A 22,592-nucleotide genomic window follows, 5' to 3' on the forward strand; every position below is an offset into this window, starting at 1 on the left:
GTAGGCCGAGACAACGGTGAGAGACCTGTCCCCGACCCGAAGGCGTAGGGACGCGACCCTCTCGTCCACCGGGGTGAACTCTTTCCTTATTCTTTAAAAAAAAATCATAACTCCACACAGTAATGGGCTAGAGACGTACTTTTTCTTTTTACATACTCTGGAATCTTTGCTCCTCAGGGCAGGGGCCGACTTAAATCCTCTCATCAGCAAAGTTCACTCAGTACTAAAGGCCTTCTGCATTGGATTGCTCAATTCACACATTGCCATTTATCAGCATCTAAGCCCAAAAGTATCTGAAAAAAACGATCAAAACCCGCAGACATACGGCACAGCTGGAATTCCCAATGTATTTTATCAGTTCACAGAGCCTCCGATGATGCTTCTTGTCCCTCTCTCACTGAAAGAGCAGCTCTGTTGGCCGTGGATTTGAGGTTTTGTCATTCGAGATGCTGATTTCTATCGAGAAAATACGCTAAATATAACCTATTTTACATAGAAATCACCCTGATTCATACTCACTATCTCCTCTGTACTGTTCAAGCCATCTGAATCCAGCTGTAATCTCCAACCACTATCCAACAAGAAATGGTTATTACATTTATTCATTCCTTATCCTCCCCAGACTATTTAGGAATGCATAAATAAATAGCTTTACACACCATTATTTCCTGTTTGTTTCCACACTTTTGCAACTTTCAAAGAATTCTTTAATCAGTACGACATAATCAAATGCGTCTTTTGGTCTGACTTGGACTTAGCTTAGCCAGTGACCCCGTCATTTCTACAATGCTTCCTACAGTGTTCCGGATTGCCTCTTCAAGCCCTCCCAAAGTCGACTCTGCAAGTGGCTGACACTTTGCTAATGCGACCATGTTGTTGGACCGGGCACTGAGGTCTACCGTAATTAATAATGCTAATAGGACATCACTATGTATGTCTGCACTTATAAGACAAACAAGGATAAGTAGGAGAGCAGCTATATGACGAATGAGTGGACTTACTAAGTGACTAATGCCAGGGGATAAGAGACAGAATTTCCCCCCTGTTGTTAATACGTTAATAAACAAGGACAGTCGCTAGTTTCAAAGTAATACATCCAGTCTGCAACTAATTAATGCGCGTGATAAATACGGCCCGTTAAGGAGGTGTCGAGGGACTAATTACATCAGAGGAACAAGAGTCACTAAGCATGCAGAAGATCTCACATGGGAGCGAACAGGAGAAAAAACCTCAGCACCCACTCAGTCATGTGCCAGAGACCCTGCTGGCTCCGACTTAAGGAAATCCTCCCCGCCCCATTAGGATGGATGAGGAGCCTAATGCATGGCCAAAGAATACAGCTAACATATCTACCGCTAATAACCAGAGGAGGAAGTTGACGTCGCTAGAAGATCACAACAGCAAAATCCCATAGTTGTTTTGGTATCCGATGTGTTGAAATGGCTTATTAAAATATTGCAATAAGATACTGCAATGTTCATGAGAGTTATCTAATATTGTGCAGGCCTAGAGCAAATGAATGAAAGGTTTGTATCAAAATACGTTCCTGCAGCCTCACAAAACATCAGCTCAGATCAGATGCCAGGTTCAGCCATTTTGCTCTCAACTCCATCAAAGGGAGTCATGTATATAGATATCAAAGACATAAGTAAGAGCTACCTCAGGCAACTCTATGTTTTCCAAACTTGATTTGTGCGTAGGTTTGTTTACTTGTTGGCAAGACAACCAAAAAGTTGTATCTTTCTTTTGATTAAACTTTTTTTTTTTTGCTTTTTCACTGCTATCTCTGTCCGGATCCAGGAATGGAAAGGACTAGTCTCATAGTGACAACATGTTTAAAGAATTAGACTGAAATTTTAGTAAGAATGTATACTCACAGGGTCAAGTTGCCAAATGTTTTTTTTAATAAAGGTCATAATTAATGTTTTTGTTTGGGTCACAGCTGTTCATTATATGTGGAAAATGGGTCCAAAAGCAAACCACAGCCATTGCTTTGGATTACATACTTGTACTCACGTCACAGGATCCACCAGGTATGTAAAAATGCCAGTGAGCTCTGTAGGTCATTTAATATTCTGTACGTATACGCTCAAGACAAAAGTAAATTTCCGGAGATATTGCAAGCCTCACAATAAAACCAGGAGTCGCCAGCAGGCAGCTATACAATAAGAAACGTAATAATCAAAGACGTGCTGTTATGTAATAGACCTTCATAAAGATAGTGCTAAACAGGAGCGTTTAAGCCCTTTGGATATCCATCTCTCCTGAAGCCACTATAGAAAAGTAAAGCCCAGTTTGACCCGCTGACCCCAGCTAGCATAGCTCCTATATTACCATTCTGCATGCCTCTGCCGCAACCTTTTCAAATCCCTCTTTAAAGGTTGCGTGTTCCTGCGTCTGTGGGCTGCGCTGGGTTTGCCGTTGCAGCACACCTCTCTCTTCCAACACAGAGTGACCTACAAAGCTATTGTATTAAAAGAACCATATTTATCACCACTCTCCACACCCACTCCAGCTCTACTCGCCGCACAAGGGATCGAGTCTCTTCCACCAGAAAAGCTTTTCAGGAGCCTTGTGCGGGAGGGTTCACTGGTCCAGAACTGTGATATGTTGGAGTGGTATCCGAAAGCATGTAAAAGTTTAATCAGTGTCGAGTGTGGATGTATGTGGGGAGGGATGTTTGAAACACAAGGATGAGCTGGTAAAGACCAAAAGCATCTAGATTAGTCTGCAGAAAGAAAGAATGTGCAAAGGAATAATCTGTATAAATCTGTTTAAATAAGGATTGAGAGATGCCTAGCATAGAATAGCATTGGGATTTTTCTTTTAATGCCTCAGATTTGGTATTGCAATCACAAATGGAATTGAATATAATCATACCGTAAGCGGTACATAAGCTTAATTAGATTTATTGTTCCTGCAAAGGATGTTCATTCATCAGCTGACCCTTTCTTCAGTAAGATTACTTATTTTGTTGATACAATAGCATTAACCATGCCGCCTTAATTAATTAAACGCTATTCACATACTTTCATTCATTCTGCGCTAGTGTCCCTCTGAGGTACTCCATGCACATAGAGGATATATAATACATGTTTTAATGGTAAAGGAAACTCAAATAGAACCCATGAGAAACTAACACAGACATGAAGAAAACCTATAGGCCCCTCTGGCCAAGTTAGCAGCAGCAGCAGCAATCCATGTTGTTTGTTCAGTGATAAGATGTGAATATATATAAATATATATTAATTGTTAAATCACATACATTTCTTTACAGTTCAGTCTCACCACTGAGCACTTACAGAGCAATTAATAAACCATTAAGTAACAGAACTTTGCATGTAATGAGCTAAATTACCATCAACAGAATGACTCGCATCCAGATGGTCACGAAGAAAGTACATTTTGGACTGGGAACTTTTTGTTTGTTGTTTGCCAATTTTATCTTCGCCAATTCTACACTAGAAAAAACTAACATTAGGCTGGAGAAGATTGCTCAAGGGCTCTCTTTGAAAGACCAAGCTCTTTTCCCATACCCTCGTTTCACGTTTTAGCTTTGCACATTACACGGGAGCTGTCAAGACTTCGAATGATGAGAGCTTTCTGAGAAAAAGAGGTTTTTTTCAAAAAGAGACACCAAATTGTGGATCAAGCAGACTTATCTTCCCTAGTGCATGTAGTAATCATTTCGAGTAGCGCTCGAAATGAGCAGAGCAAGCTGCTATACGATAAAGGGTCAAAACTATTTGAGTTGTCTCACTTTAACGAAAAATTACAAGAACCAAAAAACTAAAAATATATTGTAATTAGGAATTGGAGTGAAAGCATCTACTAATTAATATCTGTAGACTTTCGAAATGTGTTGTTGGTTCACCTTTATCGCATCACCTGTGCAAACACTTAAAGCTTTGCAGGTAAGCTTTACAATGCAATGCTAAAGATTAAAAAAGGAGGCTGTTAAAATCTTAGATAAAGAGAAGAAATAGGTAATGGCTACTAAATGTACTATTACAAAAACATGGGAAATTAAAGAGGCATGTAAACAACATTACAACAATATTCAAGTGAAAACACAAAAATCTTTACGGTGGATAAACCGCCATTTTCTGCCATTGCACTCTTCTTCGTGACAATTAAAAACTAATACTTTAAAGACTTTAAGTTCTGAAAAGTTCTTTACAAAATACTGGGTTCACTAAGGTTTGTCCTTTGAGCTCAGCGCCATTTCAGATCTTAGGATGTGTTACTCACATATTTGGCTTTGCATGTTCAGGCACTACATATGTTCTGCGTGTTGGAAGATCAATGTACACGAGAGCTGAAGGTCTCATTGAACTCCCACATATAAAGATTTTCAACAGTTTACTTGCGCATGAGAAATATTATTATATAATCTGACAGATATGAGCGCTGCTTTACTCAAACATGCAACGGCTTTCTAAATATGGCCCTGGATCAAATCAATCAGACAGATTTACGTCGGCTTTAGGATAAGAAAATCCATCGATTTACGGGACTTATAGTGAACTCAATCATACAGCAAAGCATCAAAGTTAGTGGTGGTTGTATTCAAAACTGGTCGAACATGTTGGTCAGTCTTGCGTACTTGGCGGCCTTAGTTTGCCTTCCTCTGTTCTTGGCACATACTGTACATTATTTGAAGTTAAATTACAAAAAAAAAAAAAGTCCCTTTTTCCTGACCGCTATCTGTGAGTCTGACACACAGTAACACGACATGGTGGCACTGATATACGATGCTCAAGAGATTTCCTCATAGGGTTAGTTAGGTTACACAGGAAAGCCATGGCAGATGGGAGAATGTGAGAATCTCAAACAGAGCCTTCACTTCCTGCTTTTGTGGCAGAAGGAGGTCATCGGGGGTCAATGTGCAGCCTCGCCTGGACGGCCCACGCTGCGCTCACAGGAATACGCAGGGTCGAGCTTTTATCACCGGGACACAGCGGAAACGTAGCTGAGGAAAAGATCAGAGCAGCACGCAGGGGAGTAGCGTATATCTGCGCCGCCTTCACTTACTGTGATAAGAGGCGAGTCGCTGACAGCCTGTCATCCCTGCCGCCGATGCACGTGATTGAGCTTTAATGGGTTTTCTGTGGATGACACGGCTTTGTTTTCACTGTATTTTTCTAATTAGGAGTCGGTCTGACATGTCGAGGTCCTCTTGTTTTTGTAGTGCGAGTCGATACAGCAAAGAGAAGACTGCGAAATGAGTTTAGGTTGTATTGAATTGTCAAACAAAAAAACAACAATCTAATGTACAGCTGTAGCAATTTAATGAGCAGCTTGTTATATTTTCTGATAGGGCCAAAACTGGACAATGGACAACCAGGCAAAAGCCACTGCACTTTTACCTTTAAGCCATACAGTACACACATATTTTTCTACACAAGACTGCATGAAATAATTTCACTTGTACATATATTCAAATGGTTAATTCCCTTTAGATCTAAGGAGTGTGCCGACAAGTATTCTGGATTAGTTTACCATAATAAATCCTTTCCGTAGTCCCTCTGGGGGTAATACAAGTGTTGATGGGATGATTGGAGGGTCTTTCATCTCCCCCTGGTGTCTCTGGCCAGAAAACCACACTTGTAGCTTTCCCTGCTCCGACCCAGAGGCGCAATACACACTAATGGAGTCACAAAGAAGAAGCTAGCAGGCTAACGGGCAAAGCTAACTGCGGGCTAGCGCCACTTAAACAGTATTTACAGCCAAGTTTGAGTCAAAAAAATGATCTCCATTGTGTAATTGGATGCACAATATCCCTCTCTCCCTTTGTAGTGTTTACTCTCATGGACAATGAATGAGTAAAAAATGTAACATGCTACAACACCTGCAGTGGCGCTTATGGCCTCCAGGGGCATGGGCTACTTAGTACTGCTTTAAAATGTTTTTTGTTTAGAGATCGCAAGATGATTTCAGGACACTGTTTTTATTAGTTGTATCAATTTATAAAATGTACAGTACCTTGCTCTGGAAATTATACATTTTAGAGTATGGGGCTCAAGGTCTTGGTCTGATGATTTTGAGGATCGTGGCCAAAAACTTAATATCTTTTTTACTTTTTCAAAATGTTTTGTCTAATCGATGGACGCTTACAACAACAAACAGAGCATTTAGGCCTTAACGGTATTTCATTTATAACTCTTGATCCTAAACTCAATATGATCTGAATCTGATCTAATGCAGACCAATCTCACAAGTGGTTACTGGAGGGACACGTGATTATTTTTGCTTATTACTTTACTATTGTAGGGTTTTGTTCGTCAGTCGATTCACCCTTGAACTAGCTGCTTCAGTCTGGGTGCTGGATTTCTATCACTAAAGCATTATTCCCCCCCACAGGTTGAAGCACACTAGCTTCTTTGTGAAGAGAAATTGTTGTCATTAGGAGCCAATTTTAGTCTTATTGATCTTCAAAATTACACAGGCAGTATTCAGTCTACTGGTGCAAATCTTCAAAAAAAAAAAGAGTACAAAAAAAACATTGTATTATTCATTCGTTGAAACACAATTTAATGCACCAAGATGAGAGGGAAGAGGTAGTATTTGCATAATCAAAAAGAAATGGATAAAAGTAACCTGTGCCATGTCACAACTGCACTGCGGGAGGCTAGAGTGCTCCAAAAGAAAAAGAAACCTGCCGTAATTAACATGAGAATGCATTTGTGCTGAACCAGGAGAAACAGCATTACCTTGAAGTGCAATTTACATTTCTTCTTATTAAAATTCATCTTTCCTCACAATAGTTCTGCTGTAATTGGCACATTTTAGTAATATGTGGCGACGATGAATATGAATGAACAAAGGGACCAGTGGATTTACTGTATTTCCAATCAACGGCACATCTATCTTTCGGTGCTCCAATTAAATTTGACATTCAGCGAGAGCCTGCGTTGAGTCAGGCAGAGCAGCGTGTTTATGAATATGGATCCTTTTTACGCTGTCAATTAAGTCGCGGATAAACGGCCATGATGTGCATTTTGCCATCTTTAAGTGCAGTTAAAGTCACTGTAATTAGCCGCTTTCAAATGAAAGGCTCGGATTCAACACACAGAGCCATGAATGTCCCAGCGGTCCAAGGCTACAAGGCTACACCAGACTGTGTGTTTTTAAGAAATGATATATCGTTTCACACGGTTAACACTTTCAGATTGGTTTAGCCTTGGCACCTATGGGTCATGTGTTGCCTATAATTTCCTTGAAACAGCAGACATCTGGAAGACATTTGAATGAACTGAGTTAGCCAGTGGTTCTTTAGGGTCCTACATTAAGCTTTATCCACGCAATTAAACTACTTTCGGACATCTTTGCCAAGGAGTTTTAGTGTAAGTTATAATAATTGAGTCTGGAAAATACCTAGTAGTTAAGAGGCTATAAATGTAGATAGACTGTGCCGGCACAGAGGACACACCGCACTCTACTACTGCAGTGAAGGGGGATGTGTTTGGATGGAAAGTTTCCGCAATGTTAGTAAGAAGCAAACATGCTAATCTGCGAGGGGAAGGGAGTTTGGTGAAGGTGTCGAAAACAGAGGAGGTTCATGGATTTGTCCATGTGATGTTTACCAAGGTGTGGGTTTGGTTTGGAAGAGGGAGGATGACTATGTACAGATAACAAAAATGTGTGGGGATGAAATAACACAGCAGTCCAGGTATGTTTTTTATGGGAATATATAGTATTATAACATGTTTAAAAGCACAAAAGGTTGATTTGCATGATGTTGGCCCCTGCACTACGCAACTTTCTAAAAAAAAAAGATAAAGAATTGACCTTGTAGTGACCAAGCGGCTGTATGAGTGGTCAGCATGGCGCCTTTACTTTCCATCACTGTGGTCTCTAGGACGCTCCTGGATCAACTGATTGGAAAGTTTTCACCACTGACAGATACTCTCACCTGAAAACCTACAAAACAATTGATCCTGGAGCGTTGTAGAGATCACCGCGATGGAAAATACAGGCATCATGCAGACCACTCATACAGCTGCTTGGTCACTATAAGGTCAAATGCTCACAAATATCAACTTGCATAGTTAAAAATGCACCTTTAACATTTTTAATACTTTAAAAAATAATACATAATAAAGTAGTCACCATAATATTTGCTCAACATAACGCTTTTGAAACCACTGACATGCAATGAATAGAGCAAAGTTAAGAAGATAATTCAGAAAAATACATCAACTAATTGTGTGAAATTTGCTGCAATTAAATGCTTAAAACTGGTTGCTCAAAAGATTTAGTAAAATAAATGAATACATTCGCAAAGATTAAAAGCAGGGGATTGGCCAAATAAACAAGCGTGAATAAACAGTACATCAGTGTATGACAGATTCATTATAAAATAATCCTTGGTATTTGAAACAATCTCTTCCTCATGTCAGACACCGTGCATTTCTATTAAAAGTATTACATTTTTTGTAATGGTGCGTTAAGCTGAATAATTACTTGTTAACATTATTTTGTTTTTGCATTCACGCCACTTGGTTCCCTGTCTGGGTTTTTGCAAGAATAATTACTCAGTCAACAGATTAAGATGATGGAAGTCAAAAAATAAAAAAGTGAATCAACAGAGTGAGAACTAGAGCAAGGGTGTTTTGACGGACATTTTCATTGGTTGAGTCTGAGTTTCTCTGGTCAGTCATGACCCACACTTTTATCTACTCGGGAACATTGTCTCGCAGAGGTACGATGGGGATGACAATTAATCAATCAGAGAAATGCAAACTCCACCACGTATCAAAACACTTTAACATCTGCCAAATCAACAGGTGAAGCACTAAACACACAAGAGGAGTCACAAAGCTCACTTTGAAAGAGAGGAACTGTCTACTCTTTAGAGTGATGCGCTACAAGTGTGTTTGGACCGTTTTTGCAATAGAAGTGATTATCTGTGCAGGGCCCTTGCTTTAATAAAGCAGGGCTGGTTGGCTCAGGTAAATAAAATGCATTCTGTATATCGCATTTTCCGGACTATAAGTCACACTTATTTTCGTAATTTGGCTGAGGGTGCAACTTATACTCAGGTGCAACTTATGTATAAAAATATATAATTTCACATGTTTGTTATTTTCATACAGCTGTGAGAGGGCGCTCTAGGCTTGTGTACCAGTATCTGCTACTCCTGTACCAGCGACATTTAAAAAACAGTAATTGAGCTGTAGAAAGAAAGTTTGGAGTGAGTGAGAAACTTGTGAGGCGAATGAACTGCAATGAAGAAAACAATAAAAGCTAATCATGGGCTAAAGGCTCGATGGCCACAGCTAGAGGAAAGAGTTTGCAAATGGGTGCTTGAACAACGTGATGCCGGGAGAGGCTTGTCAACAGTGTAGTTACGCCTCCATGCCCAGGTAGTTGCCACGGCTAGTGCGACTTCTACTCCGACTTATATACATTTTTTGGATGGTGTGACTTATACTCTGGAGCGACTTATAGTCCAGAAAATAAAGTACACAAATACAAAATATTTCTGACAGCAGGTCTTTACGATTGCAGAAATGACATGAAGGAGACATTGTGATGCCAAAATAACCATTTGGAGGAGCATAAGAGTGAGGCTCGTTTGAACCCTTGAACACACATCTGTTACTTATTTCAAAGTCAAAGTTTAACATTGGACAGAGTCATTACCACAGCCCGGGCTACAGCCCGTTACTAAATTGCCCCGAACTCGGGCGTCAAGGGGCATTTACTTGACTCGAGAAAGGAAAAGCCACATTTCCAGTTATTCACTTCAAAACCTATCTTCTTGTACTTAAATTAAGGTTTGACTTGCATCGACATGACAGACAGAGCAGCACTTTGCACACAATTATAAGCCGTTAAAAGCTAATAAAAGCTGTAGCATGCAGTTTGAGAACAGGGTGAGAAGGGCAGTGGGGGGAAGATGCCAGGCCTGCTCTGATTGGCTGAGGGCTGATGAGGGAGTTGTCCTATCTTACAGCTGCAGTCCCAACAACAGCCGCGGGCTTAAGAGGCCAGGGTGCAGAGCTGGGGTCACATCAATCATATACCCCAGCCGTGAACACTACACAAGTTAATACGGGAACTAATTTTTCTGTGCTGTGAATGGTCTCATATCAGTTTATAAGCCTTGTGGGTGCAACACAGGTCTTTGCTGTATGCTGCTTCTTAAAATAGAAATGTGCCTATGTGTACAGTAACTATAACTGAGTGTACAGAGACACAGATTGAGAAACAACACTTCATAATTTAAAGGGTCCTCTGAATTTATATCAGTGCTGCAAACGCAACATTATCAGGAGCATGTGGGCGACTGATGTGCGCCGCAGCCGAGCATGCAATAATATACAGCCTTCATTGTCGATTTCCAGCGAGGTGAAACCAGTTCATGCTTAGCAGGGCGCCCCCTAAACTAGCTCTGTGATTCTGACCATGAGCCTTGCAGAAGATCCCGGGTACGGCAATGCAAATGCGAACTGCTCCTTTTTGGTAGTGAAGCCCCTTAGCTGCATCAAATACAGAGGACAAATACAGTATAGTATATCCTAACCTACCTTAACCTTGCCTTAAAGGGATATTTCAGGATTTTTGACATAGGGCCTCATTTCCTAGTTATCCAGAGTGTTGATAATTTCTGGAGATTTATATATATATTTTTATTCATGCCGTATTTGAAGAGTTAGTTAGTGGTGCATGGCTAGTGCTAGGCTAGTGCATGTCTATGGTAACTAGTAGCGTGCACTAAAAACAGTCTGACCCAAGCACAGTGCACCTGAGGCAGATCACTTATACCATCCAACTGCCGATGTTGACTGAATCATTTTTTAAAAATATAACCATTATGCATTAAAAGAACTTATATGTGAGCAGCATCAGCTTCCTGGTTGTAAGCTACGCAGCAGCGGAGTGATCTGCTAGGTTACTGGATAGTAGTTTATTTACCTGCGGCATTTCTACACATGGAATTCACACAGGAACTTTCAACAAATCGGATATGGCAAGGTTTTGAGGACTACCTGATGATTTTGAAGAGGTTTTTAATGAAGGCTACTAGTTACCATAGACGTGTGCTAGCCTAGCACCACTAAACTCTTCAAATATAAGGACTGCATGAATACATTTTTTTTATAAAATCTCCAGAAATCAACAACACTCTGGATAACTAGGAAATCCTGAAACATCCCTTTAAGATTTGGTGCTGTTATGATTAGTCAACATAGAAAACAGAATTTGAGAGGAGGACGACGTTCCATTTTAGTGCATCCATGATATTGTAACTGTGGGCTCGAGTTGTTATACTGTATTTTCAGCATCATCTTGGTTATATTGGCAAAAGCTGAATCTACTAGTGATGGTAGGTTTCTGCTCAAAATGGTTCTCAGAGAGTCAAATTTGAATTGAGCCTCTAAAGTGTTGAACTTACATGTCTAATGTCCCTGAGTGTCAAATTATCCTTTCATCGTAACTCAGACGGTAAAGGACCAAGTCTAGACCAAAGTAAAAAAAAAAAACATTCCTATTCAGAATTTCACTCAGCGCAAGACGGCCTCTTCATGTCATTACTTTCATGCAGTGTCCATCGCCAGGGAGCTCATCAGGACCGCTCATTTCTAACCTAGAAAAATCAAGGTGAATATTTCTAAGCCAGTAAAGCATGTGTGATCTATGGGTTGTCCTCCACTTTATACTTGTCCTTAAGAACACCCCGAGGTTAGTAGGTTAATGCTATCCATGACTTCGTGAAATTTAATCTACCGCCATGTAAAAATGATGAACTGGCTACTTCTGTTCTTTAATCCTGCTAAAATTCGCATGAGGCGCAGTAAGTCAATTTCCCCTCTATAATTTAAACGAGAGGGGCAAAAATAGAAAGAAGAGTTGAAAGCCGAAGGTGCAGTGGTCCTGGGGGCATATTGGGAACACAACTATAAAACACCTCCATAACCATGAATAATGCTGAGGGGTAAACTGAAATAAGACGCCTTATCGCTATTCTCCAGTGAGCGACGCGGACGACCACAACGAGTCAAAGGTTCAAGATGCATTTAAAAAGTGCGGTGTCGGGTTATTATTATCACTTAGCATCCATAAAGCTATCGCCAGTGTTCGAGCTTTATCTCCGCAGCCTGGATATATACATTTGAGCTTTGACGATAAAATATTTATTCTGGTGCTAGCGACGGATAATAGGTTTTTGCCCTTGAGCTACTGGGCTACCAGACAAAGTGCAGAGAGACATACAGGGGAAATAAACGGGCAGTGACAACAGAATGGGTCAGATGGAGCATCAGGGCACAGCTTTTGAAGTATTAAAGACGTGAAGTAATGGCTCTTTAGAGAAGAGGATCGAGAGGTGAGCTTTGCTAGTAATTACACAGTAGGAAAGTATATTTAGATGAAAAAACAGCTATACCGCATATATATAGCAATAAAGACTTGATTTATAACACCATGTTGGGTGGGAAAAGACAAACATTGTGACTACCTTACAATATGAAACAGTGTTGCATTCATTTTCATCAAGATCTTGTATTGATGATGGGAGAGTGTGACCACTGCACAAAGCCTTCTCCAGCACATCCCAAAGATTGTCAATGGGGTTAAGATCTGGACTCTGTGGTGGCGAATCCATGTGTGAAAATGATATCTCATGCTCCCTTAACTTTTTTTTTTTTTTTTTGGGGGGGGGGGGGGCAGGCTACTACATTTCTGCTATTGGGAAATTAATAATATTTCTGCTTGTGACATATATTATTTATTTTTAAGTGGGAGTAATATGCTTTTTTACAGGTATGATTACTTTCTTCCATTTTGTGCAAATGGCCTGTCCTCTCGCTCCCCATCAAAACAAAACTCCATTGCATCTAACATCTCGTGGATGTAGTTTACTGTAGGACATCAGAGTGAGCATAAGGAGGGGGTGGAGTGTGCCGTTTTGTAGCAAAGCTCTGGTGATACTTTTGCCTCTCGGAAGCTGGGCGAGAGGAAAGGACAGTGCTTCCCGTTTACAATAGGATGAAGTTCGGGGGTAAATGGAGGAGCGATGTGAGATCGGGCGGCGCAGCACTTGGAATAGTTGCCTCAAGATATTAAAAGATTCTCAAACATGCCGTGAATGTCTGAAAACGCCGCTTCTTTTTGATTGCAATACCACGAAAACTCCAATTGTGCATGTCCATATTCACCTTTTTCTCCCATTACAGCTATGTCTAAACCGAAATGTCGATGATAACCGCTCAATACCGACTGAAGGTCAGACAAAATGGCCTCTTCACTTCACTCCTCCTTCAGATGGTGTGCTCAGATCCTCACTGTAAGCCAAGGGATAATGGCTCGGGTCCTCGGTACATGGCCGTGAGCGCCGTCTTTAGAAGTGGATCTTTGAGTAATGTAAACATTTGCAGATGGCAGCTCATGTGGTTCCTGTTCATACGTGGCTACAGTATTCACTTCTATTAAAAGCAGAAAACCTCCACATCTGAAAAGCATTTGTGCTCTCCTTGTGAACCCCATAGCACTCCGCGCACACTGCCCGAACGCGGCGTCGTAATAAATATGTTATTCTCGATCTTCAATGCAGCACTTGATTGGATTGTACCAGGCAATGTAGACCACTTAAACATTTGCCGAGCAGCTGCAATAAAAAGCCACATTCCATCGAGACGGAATCCGGAGTATCACTGGCTTGAAGTGGCAATTTAAAAATAACAAATACAGACACCCGTAAGCCCACAGGGACGCCGAACGGTAACTGTACAATGTACCAAGTCAGAGCCGCAATATCACCGGGTTGATAGATGCGTTCAAATGGGATACCAGACACACAGTTCCTCAGCGGTTCACCCTCATCGTGTTTGTATTACTGCGGCCTGATGACATTGCTGCTTATTGTGTCAGATGTGATGTTGATAAATGTCAAATAAACGGCGAAGAATATAATGTCTGCTGTCACTCAGGCTTTTACTACAGCGGTGACAAAAATGCTACAGGCATCAGGAGCCAAAAATAGCATTGAGGACCTTTTGATTTCCCAAATACAATATCACCGCATAGAAGAAAAAAAAGATTATTCTCAAACGAATGGGCAGAGCACTGTGTGTTATTTTGACAATCAGGAAAAACAATCTTCTCTTGTGAGTAGACCAACAACAACCACTCATTTTGATTTTCTTTATCTCCCCTCAAACACATTGGACCAAAACTACATATTATTATTACACATTTACCAAAAAATTACACAATTCCTAAATGTACTCATGTAGTCATTATTACCCACCTCTGGCTACAAGGTCATTTTACTCCCACATCACCAAATATGAATAATTCAACTGAAAATATTGTCTTTTCTATCTGCGCTTGATTTGGACCGCTCACCTCATTTTCCAGACAGTGTTGAAAACCCCCGTCATATCCGGCCTACTCAGCCCACTTTATGTGCTGTTGAAATGACATTAACCTTTTTCGACACGATTTCAGAGTTTTTTTTTGAATGAGGCCGAGTATTGCATCACTAATTGACTGCTTAGTGGAGGAAATGTGCTGTAAAATGACAAGATTATTAGATACAGAGAGGGAACGTAATGGAGCTGCTGAAGGAAGGGGCTGCCTAATAGCTCTCGATGTGTACTTTAAGGGTAAAAATACTCCCTTTTCAAAATTGTATTATTAAAAACGCACAGAGAATTGTTACTTTGATACATGCACTATGTCTGAAGATGATTTACATTAGGCAACAAATGACTAAACAAGCAACATTTTGGTTTTATGCAAGTCAAATCTGAAATAGCCTTTGGAGCGGAACTAAGTAGGCTAACTCATGCCCCTAGAGGCCATAAGCGCCACTGCGGGTGTTGTAGCATGCTACGTTTTTTTACTCATTAATTGTCCGTGAGAGGAAATACTACGTCGACAGAAAAGACAAAGGGAGAGAGGGATATTTTACATTCAATAACACAATGGAGATAATTTTTTTTCCACACAAATTTGTTTGTAAATACTGTTTAAGTGGCGCTAGCTCGCAGCTAGCTTCGCCTGGTAGCTTCTTCTTCGTGATTCTATTAGTGTGTATTGGGCCTCCGAGCCGATGCAGGGAAAGTTGCAATGTGGTTTTCTGGCCAGAGATACCAGGGGGAGATGAAAGACCCCCAATCATCCCAATAACACTTGTATTACCCCCAGAGGGACTACGAAAAGGATTTATAAAGGTAAACAAGTTACTTAGGTCGTCTTGAAGTAGATACATGAAAGTTCAGGCTGAAAATGCTTTATACGCTTTTTAAATTAAATTCTATTCTATTAATTATTTTAAAAGCCTTCTTATAATTTCATGTAGCCCATCTTTAATACATCGTTATAAAGCAGTGAATAACTTTGTATACAAATCGCGCTCTTCTAACTTGCCTTGCCCTACATGTATATCTGCTGGTTGTCACGTCTGCAAACCGTCTCTTTAGCGTGTACTGTGAAAAAATAAAAACATATGTGACATATTTACAGGCAGAGACAGGGCTAAATCCACACTCAAAGTTATACAGCCTTTACCATAAACATGCTAAATTCAATATAGCTTGATACGATTTTAATAAAGCAAAGGAAATACAGGGAAAGGCTTGGGGGCTTAAATAACTTTGTTTTTCTTCCATAGAGCCCCATATCACATTTCTGTGCTGCTGCCTTATCCCAATATCCCCCATTCCCTGCAGGAACACTTGTATGGGTTCACCGCTATAACAGCTACCATATGCTCTGTAACCAAGGCCACATATTGTACATCAGATAAAACCTCTCTACCAAAAAAAGACTGGGGCCTCTGTCTCCTCCTTCAGTTCTCACAATTATTATCAAATAAAGGATCAATCTGAAGTGGACAAGCTGAGCGCCTGGCTTGACACAACATACTCCTGTGACTCTAAATCAATTAAGATGAAGTTTGATAAGGATTTTTTTTTTTTTTTTGGGAAGAAAGAGGATAAAAAGTAGAGCCAGAAAAAAAAATACACTTTCATCTGCAGACACAAAGGAATCTGAAAAAGTCTGAAAGAAAGATCCAAACACGGCAGTGGGATTCCTTATGAGAAATTAATTGCTTTTGTCTTGGCGGCTCATCCCTCTGTGCATCGCAGAGTTATTCACTTTTTACATCAATCATAATTGCAGTGAAATGTAGCGCCCGCGTTAAAGACCTTCTCGATAATTTACGATTTCTCCCCCTCCGTCTTTCCACCCCAGCTTCATGCAATATTACTGAAGCTAATGTTACACAATAAAAGGACAGGGAATGATTACGATGGGCTCCTGCTTTATTGTTTTACATGGCGCGCTGCACAGAAACACAAGGCTGAGCGTGGATGGGCTTCTGAAGATGTTCTATAATTCCGAAATGGTCCATGAAATACGCGGGATTATTGCTGGGTACTGAGTGGAGGCTAATATGCATGCCAAATGAAGGACTGGGGAGGGCTCAGGAGTAGGGATGGAGCTGGGGTGGGGGGTGGCTCTAAAATTAATCGTAACCGAGTAAAATTTAGGACTTGTAATATGCACAATTATGTAATGGGGGAATGTTTACCGACCAGGGTTTACACAGGAGATCAATTTCAAGGCGTTTTAATACCATTTTAATATCCAAATACTATAATTTAATACCATGAATGCAATAAAAAATCTTAGCATATTTAGTTTATTAAGATTTACGATATTTCAAACAGAGGAATGAGGGGGAAATTCGATATTCAAAAGGAAATTGGACACAACGGGAAACCTTTGAGCGAAAAAAATGTGCACTATTTCAGCCAAAACTGCAGCTGAATGAGTTTTGAGCTACGATTTTTTTTTTCTTTTTTTTATGCAGTGATGCGGTAAAAGTTATTATTTCCCAAGGAATTTACATTGAATTCAGTTTGAATCCAATTAAATGCTAAAGTATTGAATGAAATTAACCTCTTAAAGCAGTACTTAGTAACTTGTTTACCTAATAAATCCTTTTCGTAGTCCCTCTTGGGGGTAATACAAGTGTTGATGGGATGATTGGGGGGGTCTTTCATCTCCTCCTGGTGTCTCTGGCCAGAAAACTACAATTGCCACCGAACCGGAGTCACCAATACACACTAATAGAATCACGAAGAAGAACAGGCTAACGGGCAAAGCTAACTTTATTTCCATTATGTAATTGGATATACAATATCCCCTCTCTCGCTTCGCCTTTTCTGTCAGCAAAATATTTATTCTCACAGACAATTAATAAGTAAAAAAAATCGCAACTTGCTACAACTCCTGCTGTTGTGCTTATGGCCTCCAGGAGCATGAGATACTTAGTACTGCTTTAACCCTCGCCTGAACCAAGCACATTTTCTCCAGTTCCGCTTTACCCGAACTCTTGAAAAAAGCGTCAAAACAGTGAGGAAAACGAGGGTGAATACGCAACAAAAATGCAAAATAAATAGACAAAAGAGTGACAAAAAACATGGCAGAAAAGCAACAATAACAGAATTAACAAGTGGCAAAAAAGCAAGGAAAAAAGTGACAAAAACGCGGTAGTCTTTAGCTTTCAAATGAGGCCTTACACTGTTGCTCTGTAGTCGAAAAGCTTTTAGATTTGGGTAAAGTCGAACTAGAGAAAATGCCAAGGCAGAAGGTAAGAGGTTAAGGCCTTCATTTTGGCACAGTTATTACAGACCCTGCCTACATTACATAGAATAGTCAGTGACTTATAATGGGATTATACAGACCTCCAATGGTTCAAAATTAAATTGTTAAACCGGTTACGCTTCATAATAAGAATCTTGTGAACATCAGTAATTGTACCTGACCTACACTTCGTGACTTGAGTATTATTTGTTCCAGCTTGAAGTACGTTTACTTAAAAACAGATTTCCGGCCCCACCCCTTCCCACCTCTATTAGTCATCTTGCCAAATGAACGGCTCGCGGTGCATTTCCCATTATGCGGCGCCCTGCTGAGAGGCTACCTGGCGTGAACACAGAGAAGCACGGCGCTGCAGCAGTGGCCAGTGACTCACGCTGGGCGCCCCACTCTCAGCCGATAATTGGTAGCGCCTGCGTGCCAAAAAGGGACCCAAACACGAAACTTCGGCATATGGTGCGTCTGATGAGCAAAACAGCATGGCGACAAAGAGGCTGAGGTGTAGATATAAGGAATCGGGACGATCTCTAAATAGTTCTAGTATAAATATATCTATGTCACTTTTTGACTGACATGAAGCGCAACAAAGATGGGAAAGATCTAAGGCGTATCAGAGCGGGTTTGCTCATTTTGTCGGTACACTTTTTTTATTCCAGTGTTGGCGAACAATTCCAGGTGTCAGGGAATCAAAAGACAGCGGAGCAGCCCAGCAAACAGGAAAAAAGGTGTCACAGTAATGACAAAAAAGGAAGAAATCCTATTTTAGATGGTATCACAGTCGACAAATAAACTGGTCCGACATTTTTACAATGCACTTGTAATCTCTGGTGGAATTTAAGCACAAAGAGCACAATTCATCAAAACAGAAATCCAAAGATAATAGAATTGATGTTTTAAAGTAATCAAATTGAACTCACGGATTGAGTGAAATTCGACTTACGATTGACACTACATGCAATACAATTTACTTTACGGAATTTAATTCAAAACTTTATTCTCCATTTTAAACTTTTATGCATGCACTGATTTTTTTTTTCTATCATGACAGTTTGGTTTGGCCTCAAAATGAGGAGTACAATGTAACAGCAGTGAAAGTGATCGGGCCTTTGTTCCTGCAGATTGGGTCGGAAGAAGCCCAGTCTGAGAGCTGAATCAATGTGACAGGGTTAATGACTGTTTCTCTGCTCTAAAGTGCGACAGAGGAGCAGCTGGGCCTCAGGGAGAACAGGTGACACCTCTTCTCTCTGTCATATCCGCACAGTCACACTCCGCTTCCTCACCTTACATCAGTCCCATGTCCCATAGCGCTGGGACGAGACCGACGCAGCCCGGCTCTTTCACCTGAGGGCCTCATGGGGATCCAGCCGTAACATGAACTGACTAACATTTAAACTAAAACAAGTCGAGATTTTTTTGTTTTCAAATTAGTTTCTGTACTGTATCTCAGGAAAAAATCCAAACTAAACCTGTCTTGATCCTGGATACAATAGCAATATGCAACCGTATGATATTAATATACTGTATATAATTTGCATGGGTGTATCTGTGTGAACTTCAAAGTTCTCCCCAATGTTTGAGCTTGTGTTTCCCCTACCACTAAAACATGTACAATAAGGTCCACTGTAAAACAACTACAATACAAAAATCTAAGTCTGCTTAATCCGATAGACGTAAATGTAGCATACAGAGGTGAAATTGCATTACTCTCAAACCCTCGGTGCAAACAATGAGTCTTTGTTGGTCGCCAGGTGATTATCAACTTACAATCACTTTGATTTGAAAAAACAGAGAATAATGCCAAGATACACAGGCCCATTTAGACAAATGAAGCCTAGGCATAAATTCTACCTGGAGACCAATTTAGCATCACCTACTGTACCTCTAGCCAATGATCGTGTCTGCTTGGGTCACGCCTACACCTCAGCCTATCACCGATTGGTTCATAGCAACCAATCATCGCCCTCAGTTCTGCTTTTAAGCCTCTTGCATTCATAACCGTTCGTTTCCCAGCTGTGCTGCGACCCACTTCCTCCCCGTCTCTGCCTCTTCAATCTACGGCTCTCCCTGCTGTATCCTCTCCGGCCTCCCATCCTACCGCCAGTGTCCAGGCTCCGGGGGAAGACATCTCCAACTCTAACCTGCCCATCCATTCTAAATTCAATTACTATAGCTGATGTCTACTGCCGGGGTCTGATCGCCAAAAATGTCAATAAATCTTTCTTATCGTTGCTTTTGTCTGTTTGAGTCTATCCAGGTTGTATTGGTGTCCAGCTTTAGTGCAGAGGGATGTGTGCATCCAAGGCTCTACATGATGGTGGAAACTGGTGGGTTAGTGTGAGAACTAGCTTCATGTGTCTGAAAAAGAAAAAAAAGTAGCTGATTTAGAGCCAGAAGCCACCTGTGCCATTCTCCCTGACCTTCATGAGGACGTGACAGCGAGCACTTCTCCCCCTATAGGAAGGCTGTTTTAACACGTCAGGGCATGTGGAAATAAATCTGTGCAGACACGAGATATATGGGAAGAGTAGACTTTTTTCATTATGTCCTGTCTGTAAGATGGGAAGAAACAAACAGGTCTTGGTTGAATTATTGTCGAGAGCATGCATGGAACCACTCTCACCTCTGAGTGCGGCTTGACCCGCTGATTTATACCTTTTTGCACTGGTCGCAGGGGCCTTGTCAGTACAGCTCCCACCGTACAGGAACACATCAACACCAAGGACAGTGTGCTCCTGACTGGTTTGAACCAAATCCAAACAAATAACCCCCGAGCACCGCCAGATTTATCGCCTGCGACCAGCGGGGGCGCAAGAGGATGACACCAGCAATGCACCGCCGGCATCCATCATCTGCGCTTCTGCCTCTTTAGCACTCAATCAGTTTAGCATCACAATATGAGAGATGAGATGGGCCGTTCCTTAGAAGAGGCGGTCGGGAGGGTGAATTTGGAAATGAACACGGTGCACCTGCCATTTGATTTACCGGAAGTCGGGCTGACCGGAGAGGCGCTGCAGCAGAGGACTCACTTGACAAATTATGAGGCAGCCATTCCTCCAGATGTGACCAAGCTGTCCCACTTTCTGCCACATGCTCCGCGCAGCCGTCCCGCCCGAGGACCCCCCCCTTCTCCCCCCCTTCTCCTCTCTCTTTCTGAACAGGGGAAGGGCAGGGCAGCGGAGTGGACAGAGAGCGGGGGACAGTGGCACACCGGTCCCCAGCTGCGGCCGCTGCTGTAGGGGGTGTCTTCAGTGCCATCTTGCCCAGGGCTTTGCAGCAGGAGCGCTGGTTTTGGTCCCTTGATCGCACTGGTGAGACTTTCATCTGTAGCTGTGGAACTGTGCTGGGCCCAAAGAGGCGACTGATGCCTGACAGCGAACAGGGAAGCAGGCCAGAGCAGGCTGATAATAGACGGAGGAACGAGGCAAATTCAAACAAGCCGCTTACTCACTTTTCACCTTTGCCTTTCACTTTGCAAATGTGCATTAGTTTAAAACATTTAAACAGCATGCTGCTCATGTTCAGTGCGCCTCTGCTTTTATGATCCTTGGGCGACAAACACACGACATTTGAAAAGCCACTTTTTTGTACAGGGCAGATAACGTTCAAAAGCATTTAGAGACAACACTGATGGAATTTGCAAGTGACTCGGCAGCAAACTCTATTATTTATATCAAAGTAAATATTCCATCCTGGACTCTATCTAACAGGTCATACACAAATATTTTGGCTAGACTTTCCAAACGACTTTCCACTTAGGTGCCAATTGAAACGCAATGGTGGAAAATGTAGTTACAGTAAATACAATATTTATATATTTTTATAGGGGGAGCTTTATGTCTTTGTTTGAGCTGCATACATTTAACAGCTAGACTCACCTTGACAATTTGATTGTGAGCAAAGAAATAAAAGCTTGCCATCTTTTAGTCTTCAATAGTAGCCTTGCCATTTAAAGTTGTTCAAGTGACTCAGTTTCGAACACTTGCAGCACTCGTCATTCATTGTCGAAGGTGGAACAACGCATTGCTCTTACCACTTTGCTCTCACAAATGACTGACAAATGCCTGCCACTCTCTGATACCAGGTGACTCTTTTACAATCTTATCAATGGTGTAATGGCATATAAGCTTCGCGCTGAACAGTGCTCCAGTCCTGAAGGGCTGACGGAGATGCTTGGCTCAATTTTCAGAAATAATGGAGCACTGCGCCATATAAGAACTTCAACAATAGCAGAAATTAATGATTTCAGTGGAGCCACACTGTGTTAAAGTATGGAGGAAATTAAATACCACTCGGAGTAAATTAACCATTGAAATGACTGCGCAATGAGAGGCTTGCATTGAAGTAATAACTTGGTAAGGAAAGTTAAACATAATACAATACAGAATGCACATATGAAAAAAGTGTAACATTAACATGACCGCCTATACTGATATACTCTGTTTTCTTTTATCATCATCTCACAGGGTCACCTTGTTCTTAGCATACATCCATGTGTTAGTTTTTAAGCCTATGTTCGATCTTTTCTTCTTTTATGTGACAATGCACTTAAGCTTATTTATTGCAATGTGGTTTAATACGGCAAACGGCAAATAAACTGAACTGAGCTGGTCATATCCAGGGCTTAAAATGATAATGACATGGGCACAATTGCATAAAACAACAGCACTGTGTTTATTATTTGGTTAACCTAAAAAAATATATATACCAAAACGTTTTCCTGACATTAGGAGTATGTCCTCATATTAAACATGCATTAAGTAAAGGTTGTGAGTAAAGGTGTTAGATGCTGAGTTACATAGGCTCTACTCTGTCCTGGCACGGCCTATACCTTTGGGCTTTAGCTGATGTTATTTAGGCCCCTGCTTGGGACAGGGTAAGAGTAACAGTTTGAGGACGATAGCCAAGCTGCAGGCAGGACCTGCTGTCATGGCCGCCGCCCCTCTCTTTATCTCAGTCTCACCTGGGTCTGG

At 41.2% G+C, this 22,592-nt stretch overlaps 1 protein-coding gene across 1 annotated transcript in view; it reads right to left on the reverse strand.

Annotated features, from left to right (window-relative positions):
* The window catches only part of macrod2 (mono-ADP ribosylhydrolase 2), a 556,553-nt gene that overhangs the window by 84,974 nt on the left and 448,987 nt on the right, over nt 1-22,592 (reverse strand). The window lies entirely within an intron of this gene.

This window comes from Gobius niger, assembly GCF_951799975.1.
Source record: "Gobius niger genome assembly, chromosome: 7".
NCBI classification, from domain to species: Eukaryota; Metazoa; Chordata; class Actinopteri; order Gobiiformes; family Gobiidae; genus Gobius; species Gobius niger.